At 43.0% G+C, this 12,924-nt stretch overlaps 1 protein-coding gene across 2 annotated transcripts in view; it reads right to left on the bottom strand.

Moving 5' to 3' along the window:
* LOC114662878 (N-acetyllactosaminide beta-1,3-N-acetylglucosaminyltransferase 3-like) overlaps window positions 1-12,924 on the bottom strand; it is a 107,302-nt gene that overhangs the window by 63,055 nt on the left and 31,323 nt on the right. For both annotated transcript variants that reach the window (XM_028816589.2, XM_028816588.2), the window contains exon 2: window positions 10,332-10,420. The gene's annotated coding sequence lies outside the window, so the exon portion shown is untranslated. The remainder of the gene's footprint in view (window positions 1-10,331; window positions 10,421-12,924) is intronic.

A 12,924-nucleotide genomic window follows, 5' to 3' on the forward strand; every position in this document is an offset into this window, starting at 1 on the left:
CAACATGTGGATGGATGTTATGGCCGACCATCAAACTCGCTGCCTCTTTGCTTGACATAATGGGGGGAAAAAAAAAATCAAAAGAAAATCGGCCAAGATCTCAGAACTTGATCTGCAGATCGCTTACAACACTTCACCATCAGAGGAAGATCTGTAAGCAGGCCAGTCAGACAGCGCAGCAGACACTCGAAAGTGAACATATACAGGCGCTGGTCATAAAATTAGAATATCATGACAAAGTTGATTTATTTCAGTAATTCCATTCAAAAAGTGAAACTTGTATATTCGATTCATTCATTACACACAGACTGATGTATTTCAAATGTTTATTTCTTTTAATGTTGATGATTATAACTGACAACTAATGAAAGTCCCAAATTCAGTATCTCGGAAAATTAGAATATTGTGAAAAGGTTCAATATTGAAGACACCTGGTGCCACACTCTAATCAGCTAATTAACTCAAAAGCCTTTAAATGGTCTCTCAGTCTAGTTCTGTAGGCTACACAATCATGGGGAAGACTGCTGACTTGACAGTTGTCCAATAGACGACCATTGACACCTCGCACAAGGAGGGCAAGACACAAAAGGTCATTGCTAAAGAGGCTGGCTGTTCACAGAGCTCTGTGTCCAAGCACATTAATAGAGAGGCGAAGGGAAGGACAAGATGTGGTAGAAAAAGTGTACAAGCAATAGGGATAACCGCACCCTGGAGAGGATTGTGAAACAAAACCCATTCAAAAATGTGGGGGAGATTCACAAAGAGTGGACTGCAGCTGAAGTCAGTGCTTCAAGAACCACCAGGCACAGACGTATGCAAGACATGGGTTTCAGCTGTCACATTCCTTGTGTCAAGCCACTCTTGAACAAGAGACAGCGTCAGAAGCGTCTCGCCTTTGGACTGCTGCTGAGTGGTCCAAAGTGATGTTCTCTGATGAAAGTAAATTTTGCATTTCCTTTGGAAATCAAGGTCCCAGAGTCTGGAGGAAGAGAGGAGAGGCACAGAATCCACATTGCGTGAGGTCCAGTGTAAAGTTTCCACAGTCAGTGATGGTTTGGGGTGCCATGTCATCTGCTGGTGTTGGTCCATTGTGTTTTCTGAGGTCCAAGGTCAACGCAGCCGTCTACCAGGAAGTTTTAGAGCACTTCATGCTTCCTGCTGCTGACGAACTTTATGGAGATGCAGATTTCATTTTCCAACAGGACCTGGCACCTGCACACAGTGCCAAAGCTACCAGTACCTGGTTTAAGGACCATGGTATCCCTGTTCTTGATTGGCCAGCAAACTCGCCTGACCTTAACCCCATAGAAAATCTATGGGGCATTGTGAAGAGGAAGATGCAATACGCCAGACCCAACAATTCAGAAGAGCTGAAGGCCACTATCAGAGCAACATGGGCTCTCATAACACCTGAGCAGTGCCACAGACTGATCGACTCCATGCCACGCCACATTGCTGCAGTAATCCAGGCCAAAGGAGCCCCAACTAAATATTGAGTGCTGTACCTGCTCATACTTTTCATGTTCATACCGTTCAGTTGGCCAACATTTCTAAAAATCCTTTTTTTGCATTGGTCTTAATTGATATTTTAATTTTCTGAGATACTGAATTTGGGACTTTCATTAGTTGTCAGTTATAATCATCAACATTAAAAGAAATAAACATTTGAAATACATCAGTCTGTGTGTAATGAATGAATCAAATATACAAGTTTCACTTCTTGAATGGAATTACTGAAATAAATCAACTTTGTCATGATATTCTAATTTTATGATCAGCACCTGTACATGTGCTACGTGTCTGACTTAAAGAGAAGTTGGAAAGTACTTAAAGCCAATAGCCCATAAAACAACAAGAAAACTTAAAGACCAATAGAAGACAAGACAAGACCAGGAGACATTGAGGAACGGCAAACCATTTTCAGTTCTTTGACCATTATGTACCAACGGTGGAGGTGAGAGGAAAATCCACAAAGACACTGGGAAATCAAGAAAACTCCACAAAGTGAACGAGCACAGGATTCAGACTCCAGATCAGCGAGGCTTCAGCACTGACCAGCATGCCACCCTATTTATAGCACATTTACATGGAAAGTGAAGGAGCTGTTAAAAGTTATGATTAAAACTTGACAATTCACAGAGCGCTTTCAAGCGCACCTCGCCATCCGATGAAGCACAGGAGGTCCAAAAGGGAAGTGAGAGCAGGCCTGGCAGACAGCACAGAGGACAACTGAAAATACAGTGGTGTGAAAAACTATTTGCCCCCTTCCTGATTTCTTATTCTTTTGCATGTTTGTCACACAAAATGTTTCTGATCATCAAACACATTTAACCATTAGTCAAATAGAACACAAGTAAACACAAAATGCAGTTTGTAAATGGTGGTTTTTATTATTTAGGGAGAAAAAAAAAATCCAAACCTACATGGCCCTGTGTGAAAAAGTAATTGCCCCCTGAACCTAATAACTGGTTGGGCCACCCTTAGCAGCAATAACTGCAATCAAGCATTTGCAATAACTTGCAATGAGTCTTTTACAGCGCTCTGGAGGAATTTTGGCCCACTCATCTTTGCAAAATTGTTGTAATTCAGCTTTATTTGAGGGTTTTCTAGCATGAACCGCCTTTTTAAGGTCATGCCATAGCATCTCAATTGGATTCAGGTCAGGACTTTGACTAGGCCACTCCAAAGTCTTCATTTTGTTTTTCTTCAGCCATTCAGAGGTGGATTTGCTGGTGTGTTTTGGGTCATTGTCCTGTTGCAGCACCCAAGATCGCTTCAGCTTGAGTTGACGAACAGATGGCCGGACATTCTCCTTCAGGATTTTTTGGTAGACAGTAGAATTCATGGTTCCATCTATCACAGCAAGCCTTCCAGGTCCTGAAGCAGCAAAACAACCCCAGACCATCACACTACCACCACCATATTTTACTGTTGGTATGATGTTCTTTTTCTGAAATGCTGTGTTCCTTTTACGCCAGATGTAACGGGACATTTGCCTGCCAAAAAGTTCAACTTTTGACTCATCAGTCCACAAGGTATTTTCCCAAAAGTCTTGGCAATCATTGAGATGTTTCTTAGCAAAATTGAGACGAGCCCTAATGTTCTTTTTGCTTAACAGTGGTTTGCATCTTGGAAATCTGCCATGCAGGCCGTTTTTGCCCAGGCTCTTTCTTATGGTGGAGTCGTGAACACTGACCTTAATTGAGGCAAGTGAGGCCTGCAGTTCTTTAGACGTTGTCCTGTGGTCTTTTGTGACCTCTCGGATGAGTCGTCTCTGCGCTCTTGGGGTAATTTTGGTCGGCCGGCCACTCCTGGGAAGGTTCACCACTGTTCCGTGTTTTTGCCATTTGTGGATAATGGCTCTCACTGTGGTTCGCTGGAGTCCCAAAGCTTTAGAAATGGCTTTATAACCTTTACCAGACTGATAGATCTCAATTACTTCTGTTCTCATTTGTTCCTGAATTTCTTTGGATCTTGGCATGATGTCTAGCTTTTGAGGTGCTTTTGGTCTACTTCTCTGTGTCAGGCAGCTCCTATTTAAGTGATTTCTTGATTGAAACAGGTGTGGCAGTAATCAGGCCTGGGGGTGGCTACGGAAATTGAACTCAGGTGTGATACACCACAGTTAGGTTATTTTTTAACAAGGGGGCAATTACTTTTTCACACAGGGCCATGTAGGTTTGGATTTTTTTTCTCCCTAAATAATAAAAACCATCATTTAAAAACTGCATTTTGTGTTTACTTGTGTTATATTTGACTAATGGTTAAATGTGTTTGATGATCAGAAACATTTTGTGTGACACACATGCAAAAGAATAAGAAATCAGGAAGGGGGCAAATAGTTTTTCACACCACTGTATACGGTGGGGATAGAAAAGAATCCCCCCCATAGAAATATCCCCATTTGCTTTGCTTTACAGCCTTAAATGAACACACATGCAAAAAATATTTCTTCCCAGCTTTACTTACTCAATGCAACCTCTAACATCCAAGTGAAACATATTACAGCTACAGTTCAGAAAAATGATTAAAAAAAAAATCAAAAACAAGACCTACTGAGATTAATAAAGGATCACCCCCCCAGTGTCAATGTCATTTTGTTGACCCCCCTTTTGCTTTAATGACAGCCTTGAATCTGTCGAGATTCTTCTCTTATCAGCTTTGCACATCTAGATATTTGCCCCCCACTCTTCTTTACAGTTTAACTGTTCAAGTTCAGTCACATTGGATGGTGAGTGTTGCTGGTCTGCTATCTTCAGATCTTTCCACAGATTTTCAGTGTGATTTAGCTCTGGGCTCTGACCGGGCCACACAAGGACATTTACGTTTTTCTCCTTCAGCCACTGTGTGGTCAATTTTGCTGTGTGCTTTGGGTCATGTTGAAAGGTGAACATTCTGTCTATCTTCAACTTTCTGACAGAGGGTAGCAGGTGTTCAAGAATTTGATGGTATTTTGCCCCCCATCCGTTTTTCCTTATACCCTAATGAGAGCCCCAGCCCCCCCCCCCCCCCCCTACAAGAGGATGCTGCCCCCTCCATGCTTTACTGTAGGTATGGTGTGTTATGGATGGTGAGCTGCATTGGTGTACTGTTTGGTATGGAGGCCAAATAGTTTGATTTTGGTGTCATCTGACCATAAGACCTTTTTCCACTTGGCATCAGTATCTTCAAGGTGCATTCTGGGAAAGCTCAAAACGAGCCTTAATGTTGCCTTTCTTGAGAAGTGGCTTTTTCCTTGCGACCCTCTTGAACAAGCCACAATTGTGAAGCGCTTGTGAAATTGTTGTCACCTGCACACAATGACCACTCTTTGCCATAAAATCCTGTAACTCCTTCAAAAGTGGACATTGGCCTCTTGGTAGCCTCTCTTACCAGTTTCCTTCTTGCTCTTCCATCCAGTTTGGAGGGTCCTAGTAGTACCAAACACTTGCCACTTCTTTATGATGGACTTTACTGGGTTCCTTGGGATTGATAAAACCTTTAAGAGATTTTTTTTTGTCTCCATCTCCTGCCTTATGTCTGTCTACAACTCTATCCCGGAGATCTTTTGAAAGTGGCTTGCCACCCACAGTTACCTGTACTACCAAGCAAGGGAATGAATGCTCCAGGAACAGCTTCACTAATCACACTGATTACAGTTGATCACAGGTGGAAGGAAGACAGTAACTAGGGTCTGCAATGGAAATGGTGGGCACTTGCACCTGATTGAATTTGGTGGGGTGGGGGTGGGGGGGGAAGAGATCCTTTATTAATCTCAGGATTTCTTGTTTTTGATTTTTTATAATTTTTCTGAACTGTAGCGTTGATATCTTTCACTTGGATGTTATAGATTGCATTGAGTAGGTAAAGCTGGGAAGAAATATGAAAATACAGTGATCCCTCGCTATATCGCGCTTCGCCTTTCGCGGCTTCACTCTATCGCGGATTTTATATGTAAGCATATTTAAATATATATCGCGGATTTTTTGCTGGTTCGTGGATTTCTGCGGACAATGGGTCTTTTAATTTCTGGTACATGCTTCCTCAGTTGGTTTGCCCAGTTGATTTCATACAAGGGATGCTATTGGCAGATGGCTGAGAAGCTACCCAACTTACTTTTCTCTCTCTCTCTCTCTCTTGCGCTGACTATCTGTGATCCTGACGTAGGGGGTGTGAGCAGGGGGGCTGTTCGCACACCTAGACGATACGGACGCTCGTCTAAAAATGCTGAAAGATTATCTTCACGTTGCTACCTTCCGTGCAGCTGCTTCATGAAGCGACATGCTGCACGGTGCTTCGCATACTTAAAAGCTCGAAGGGCACGTATTGATTTTTGATTGTTTGTTTTTTTCTCTCGCTCTCTCTCTCTCTCTCTGCTCCTGACGGAGGGGGTGTGAGCTGCCGCCTTCAACTGCTTTGTCCAGCGGTGCTTCGCATACTTAAAAGCCAAACAGCCCTATTGATTTGTTTGCTTTTCTCTATCTCTCTGACATTATCTGCTCCTGATGCGCACTCCTTTGAAGAGGAAGATATGTTTGCATTCTTTTAATTGTGAGACGGAACTGTCATCTCTGTCTTGTCATGGAGCACAGTTTAAACTTTTGAAAAAGAGACAAATGTTTGTTTGCAGTGTTTGAATAACGTTCCTGTCTCTCTACAACCTCCTGTGTTTCTGTGCAAATCTGTGACCCAAGCATGACAATATAAAAATCTTCGCAGATTTTCTTATTTCGCGGGTGGCTCTGGAACGCAACCCCCGCGATGGAGGAGGGATTACTGTATATATTATATATTAATATATATATTAATATATATATATATATATATATATATATATATATATATATATATATATATATAAAAAATATATATGAAATATATATAAAAAATGGGAAAATTTTGAAGGGGGGATTCTTTTCTATAAAACACTGTACATGCACTGCATGTTTGACCTGAAGTTGGAAAGAAAAACGTATTAAAAGCCAATAGCCCAGAAATTAACAAGAAGATCTCAAGGCCAGTAGGATATGGAGATGACATTTCATTTTCATGTTTCTGAAACCTTATGTACTTAACTAGCAACAGAGCAGCTCCATCAACCTTTCTGAAGCCAAAAGTCCACCCGATTGGAGGTGCAAATAGCCTGCTCCTCTAAATAGCCAACCACACGGGTGCAGGTAGCTAGCATATAGGTCAAGAGGTTTCGTTTTTGCTCCACCAGACGTGTGGTCTAAGGGACTCTGACTGTGAGGTGACAGTTGCTGCTAGATATGGTAGTTTCAGCCAACCTCCTGGGACTTCCCCCACACAGAAGTAGACACACAGTTTCTACAGAAAAAGATGAAATGCAAAAAGCCAGAGAACAATGGACTCATTCTCCATCCGAAAACTGCCACAAAAGGTTCAAATAACATCCAAGACGACATCTACAAATGCCCAGTGCATTCAAACACAGAGGTAAATGATCTTGAGCGGCAGACCACCACACCAGGGTTATAATGGTGCACATGATCATCACAAGGGAACAGTCGTCGGTTGGAAAAATGTCAGCTAGGTGTGACAAATCTCAATTTCTGCCACCGTATGCAAATCCTCAAGTCAGAATTTCTGCGGTGACCTGGCCACTGTTCAACAGTTAAGGGACACATATTGTTGGATTCCATGCTCATCTGGATTTAGGTCATGGGGGCAGTGCGATGGTGCGGGTCCTGCTCCATGCTCCCTCTTTTTGGTTTGGGAGCATCGGTAATGTAACCGGATGAGCTGTGCAATGAGGACAAATCATACATGGAGCAAGGGGATGATGTAAAAAGTGTTAGTGTCCGAAGTGCAGTGCTCCAAAATCCATAAATAAATCTATTATATAAAAAAAAATCCTGTGATGAGACAAGACTTCAGAGTGGCAAATAATTAATGAATTCTTATAGAATAGTAACTTGGTTCCTAGGGCACAAAGCCTACGGATGCTCGCTTTCGAATTGTTTTGAATACATTTGCACAAATTTCAAAGAGCCTTTTGTCACATTGTCATTCTGGTGTATTGCACGATTCTTGATGAGGAAAACAATGAAATGATTTTAGCACAATGCTGCAACATAAAAAAGGGGTCCGAATACTTTCTGAAGGTGCCGTCCATCTACATATAGGCCTTCTTTGTCCGAGTGACTTCACACGGTGAACTGGGCACGAGATCCATCACTGGCCCCACATACTCACCAGCCAGCCTAACAAGTGGATATCTGAGGTTGTGTGTCAGGAAAACCCATAAAAAGAGACAAGGAAGTCATGAACCTCCCCCAGTGCTTGGATTCACAAGTTGATCGATCGATAACTTTATTAATCCCAAGGGGAAATTCACATCAGCACTAACCAGCCTTATTTTTTTTGTAGAACAATCTAGACCGGAACAGGCCATTCAGCCCCACAAAGCTCCTGTCCTGTCCACTGAATTCTTCCAAAAAACATCAAGTCGAGTTTTGAAAGTCCCTAAAGTCTTACTACTTGGTCGCTTATTCCAAGTGTCCGTCATTCTTTGTGTAAAGCAGCGTTTCTCAACCTTTAAGTATTTGCAACCCGAGTTTTCATAACAGTTTTAATCACAACCCCCGAACGTTTTTTTTGAAACCCTAATAAAATGTATTCCTATATTTTTTGCTGCCGATACACCGCTACATGTTTAAAATTTCCCTACAAATAGCGAAATTATGCCACATATGGGAACATTTGCACCCCCTTTTTTGTTACTTCACGCCCCCCTAGTTTGAGAACTGCTGGTGTAAAGAAAACCTTACAATATTTATGCAAGTTTCCAACTGCGTCCCCATGTTCTTGATGAACTCATTTTAAAGTCACCGTCTCGATCCACTGGACTGATTCCCTTCATCATTTTAAACACTTCATGTCAGGTCTCCTCTTAATCTCCTTTAAAGGCTCAGCTCTTTTCATCTTTCTTCCTAACTCATCCCAAGTAGCCCTGAATCAACCTAGTTAATAATAATAATAATAATTCATTACATTTATATAGCGCTTTTCTCAGTACTCAAAGCGCTATCCACACAGAGAGGAACCGGGAAGCGAACCCGCAATCTTCCAGTCTCCTTACTGCAAAGCAGCATCACTACCACTGCATGTTGCTCTTCTCTCGACCTTTTCTTGTGCTGCTATGTCCTTTTTGTAGCCTGGAGACCAAAGCTACACACAGGACTCCAGATGAGGCCTCACCAGTGTGTTATAAAGCTTGAGCAGAACCTCCTGGGACTTGTACTCCACACATCAAGGTGCTATATAACCTGACATGCTGTTAGTCTTCTTAATGGCTTCTGAACACTGTCTGGCAGTTGATTGTGAGGAGTTCACAATGACTTCTTCGTCCTTCACACAGGGTGTACTTTCAAATTTCAGACCTCCCATTGTGTATTCCAATCTAACTATTTCTTCCTATGTGTAATACTTTACATGTACTTATAACAAACAGTTAAAAGTCTCAACTCCTTTAATCTTTCCTCATAACTCACCCCCTGTAGCCCTGAATCAGCCTGGTCGCTCTTCTCTGAACCTCTTGTGCGGTTATGTCCTTTTTTGCAGCCTGGAGACCAAAGCTACACACAGGACTCCAGATGAGGCCTCACCAGTGTGTTATAAAGCCTGAGCAGAACCTCCTGTGACTTGTACTGCACGCGTCAAGGCGCTATATAACTGGCATTCTGTTTGCCTTCGTAATGGCTTCTGAACACGGTCGGAAAGTTGATCATGTCAAGTCCACTACGACTCCTAAATTCTTCTCGTAAGGTGGACTCTCAATTTTCAGACCCCCCCCCCCCCATTGTGTATTCAAGCCTCACATTTTTACTTCATATGTGTAATTCTCCTTCAAATCTGCCCAAGCCTGTCTGCTATCCAAGTCCTTCTGTGATGATACAACAGATTCCAAATTATCTGCTAATCTACCTATCTTGGTATCATCATCTGCTAACTTAACCAGCTTGTTCTTTATACTGCTATCCAAATCATAGCAACAGCCCTAGCTAGCACTGCCCCCTGCTGGTCACCACTCTTAACATCACCCAATTCTGATGAGGTTCCTCACACCATTACACACTGCTTCCTGTATCTGTACCAATTCTCAGTTCATTTACCCAAAAAAAGTTTCCAACTCATTGCATCCCCATGAAATGTCTTTTCCAATTCTGCTATTGAAGTCCCCAAGTACAAAGAGTTTAACAATTACTGGGACTGAAAAGATAAACTATCCTCAAAAAGGGTCCGAAGTCACCAGCACAGAAGCAACTATCAAGCACCAACTTAGATGGGCCGGCCACGTGTGCCAAATAAAGGACTCCAGACTCCCACACCAGGTACCCTACAGTCAGCTTATCCCTGGTGGTACAATCGTGGTGCTAGGTTGGGCGGCCCACCGAGTCCAGCTTCAAACAAATATTGAAAAAAAGTCCTAACATTAATCAGGACACCTGAGAGGTTCAAGCTGCTGACTGCAAGTTCTGGCGACACAACAATGTGAGCGGAGTAGAGATATTTGAAAACTACCGTCGGAGAAATGAGGAGATCAGACAAGTGAGAAGAGAGCTTCGTCATGCCCAACCATGACCACCGCCAACTCTACAGTATACGGCCTTATGTTCCATGAGAGGTTCGGCCTCATCAGTCACCAGTGATATAAACACAAGTGATAAGAGGGAAGACACTGAATACTGAATCAATGACAGTTCTGCATATGGTTTTTACTCAAAAACAGAACTAACAACTTTTGCATGTTTCTGCTCTGTAGATGCATTTTAACACCTCACCCCCAAATAAAATGGCCAAAATGAAAAAAACAACTTCTGCTTACTCACCAACAACAAATTCTTGTCTATTTGCCAACAGCCGAAAGGAGAACTAATGGAAGACCCTCATGACCTGGAGGACCAGAATAGCACAACTTCTGAAAAAGAAGAAAAACCGCAGTGAGCTAACAGAAAGGTAGATAAAACATCGACAGAATTTCATGTGTCCCCAGGGGGAGTTCGGGCTTTTTACACCGCCAAGAAGGGTCATTAAATAAATAAATACACCCCTGAATGACTAAAAAAAAAAAAAAAAATTAAAAAGAAACAAAACTTCTGACTTGGCAGTCACAGTGCCAGTCCCAATGAGGAACTATTCAAACATATTATTGCCATTTGGTATAATGGAGGCCCCCAGTCATGTATCATGACCCACTTCGTTGCCTGAAAGTCCTCAGTGATGTTATGTCACAGAGAGGATGTGCCACTTTGTTCATAATGGCACTCGGTTTTAATTCTCTCCTTTGCTACGACCTCCAGGGGATCCAGAGCATGTTCCATAACGGAATCAGTGGGCTTCTCTTCTCTTGAAGCGATGTGATCAGCCCAGCACACCACACCAACCATCACAGAGTTGTAAAAGATGTGAAGGACATCATCATCCACATTAAAGAAACACAGTCTGCCAAGGAAAGATGGGTCTGCTCTGCCCTCTCTTTTCTAGTTTCTCTGCATTCCGAGAGCAGTCCAGTGTGTCAATGATGTGAACCCCCCCCCCCCACCAAGTACTTGTAGGAATGGACCACCTCTACATCCCTGTCCTGAATAGTGATTGGACACACAAGTGCTTTGGTGCGGATGTTCAGTTATACACAATTCTCAAAGTTCTCCCCACTGACCCCTCTCCTCTGTCTCACCCCCCTCCCAATAAGTGCAGAATCATCTGAGAACTTCTGCCAGTGACGTGTCCTGCTGTTCTGTTTCTAGTCTGAGGCGTACAGGATGAAGAGTGAAGCAGACAGGCCTGCTCCTTGTGTTGCTCACACGGTCCTGGAGTCTCACAAATGGTGGTCTGCCCGACAGATAGCCCACCATCCAGAACACCACAGGCTCATCCACTTTCATATCTCTCAATTGGTAGGATGGTATTGAAGGCACTGGGGAAATCAAAAGGCATCATCTGCACAGGGCTGCCAGCTTTGTCCAGGTGAGAATACTTAATAGTGGGAAAAGACCGTGTGAGTGGTGGTCTATGGTAGGAAAAGATAGAGAGAGAGAGAGAGATATGGGGTCGGACAGACTTGAAAGGCACTATATAATGGATAAGTAGATCTGAAAAACACTGTAAAAGGGGTAGATAGTGTAGATATGAAAGGCGCTATATAATAGTCTCAGTTATGGTTGATATACAAAACTGAATGCAGAATTACTGTAAACAGTATGCAAGTGATATTTAAAAATTGTCTAATAATGTAAACTCATTTTAAAAAGAAAACTAAAAATGACTCACATTGCTCTAAAAAAAGTACGATATTCACACTATTTATTTAGTCATTATTTCAAGTAAGATGTGCGTTTCATGCTGTACACTTATTTTCCAGGAAGTACAACCACAGCTTTTCATTTCCTTACAATTTTCCACAGTCGTATTTTGCTAGCGTCGCAGGAGGCTGGGGGTCAGACCCAGCCGGGACGCTTGGAAGGACTGGGGGGGTGGCTTATACGTCCTCCGGGTCACGATTGGGCAACCGCCCTGGATGTTATGGGGGTCAAGGGGAAGGAGCAAGGAGGTTCAAAGCCTACTGCCAGAGGACGCTCCGAACATCATGGAGGACGGGAGATCAACACTTCGGCCACACCTGGGAAGGTGGAGGAAGGACCTTCCAGGAATGCCCGGAGTGCTTCCGGGTGCAAGGGCAGCACTTCCACCACACCAGGAAGTGCTGCCGGAAGAACATCATCAAGTACCTGGAGCACATCCGGGTGGAAATAAAAGGGGCTGCCTCCCTACAATCCGGGAGCTAGAGTCGGGATTGGAAGCAGGACGAAGCTCCCGTGAGGAGGACACAGAGAGAAGCCCGTGAGGAAGGTGATTGGTGTGGGAGTACTGCATGGGACTTATTTGGTGTAAATAAAAGTATGTTTGATAAAGTGTTGGTGTCTGTCTGATGGAGTTCGGACCCGAGCTCACACTGTTTAGATTTATGAAATTTCCAATGATGTTCTTTGACAGAGTTTGACGTCCGACTTGCTCCCGTTTCGCTGGTCATTTAAAACCGTCACCTCAATACATTGGAGTGAAACTGAAGAGAGTCCAGAAACTTCTAGAAAGGAGTTCACTCTTTTAATCTTTAATAAATTTGCAACATTTTCTGAAAACCCTGGACTATTACAAAAGTTGGGGCTAAGAATACGACATTCATCCCAATGAGTGTGTCCATGCTGTTCACGTCAACTCTCCAAAAATGTCATCAAGTTGAGGTGCAAAAGGCCCCTAAAGTTCTGCTCTCCACCGCACTGCTTGGTCATTTGGTCCATGTGTCGGTGGCTCTTTGCATGAAGCAAAACTCAAATGTTTCTAGTGCGGTTATGAATGTTTTGTATCCTGGAGACCAAAGCTGCACACAGGACTCCAGATGAGGCCTCACCAGTGTGTTATAAA

Source organism: Erpetoichthys calabaricus, chromosome 12, assembly GCF_900747795.2.
Source record: "Erpetoichthys calabaricus chromosome 12, fErpCal1.3, whole genome shotgun sequence".
Classification (NCBI taxonomy): Eukaryota; Metazoa; Chordata; class Cladistia; order Polypteriformes; family Polypteridae; genus Erpetoichthys; species Erpetoichthys calabaricus.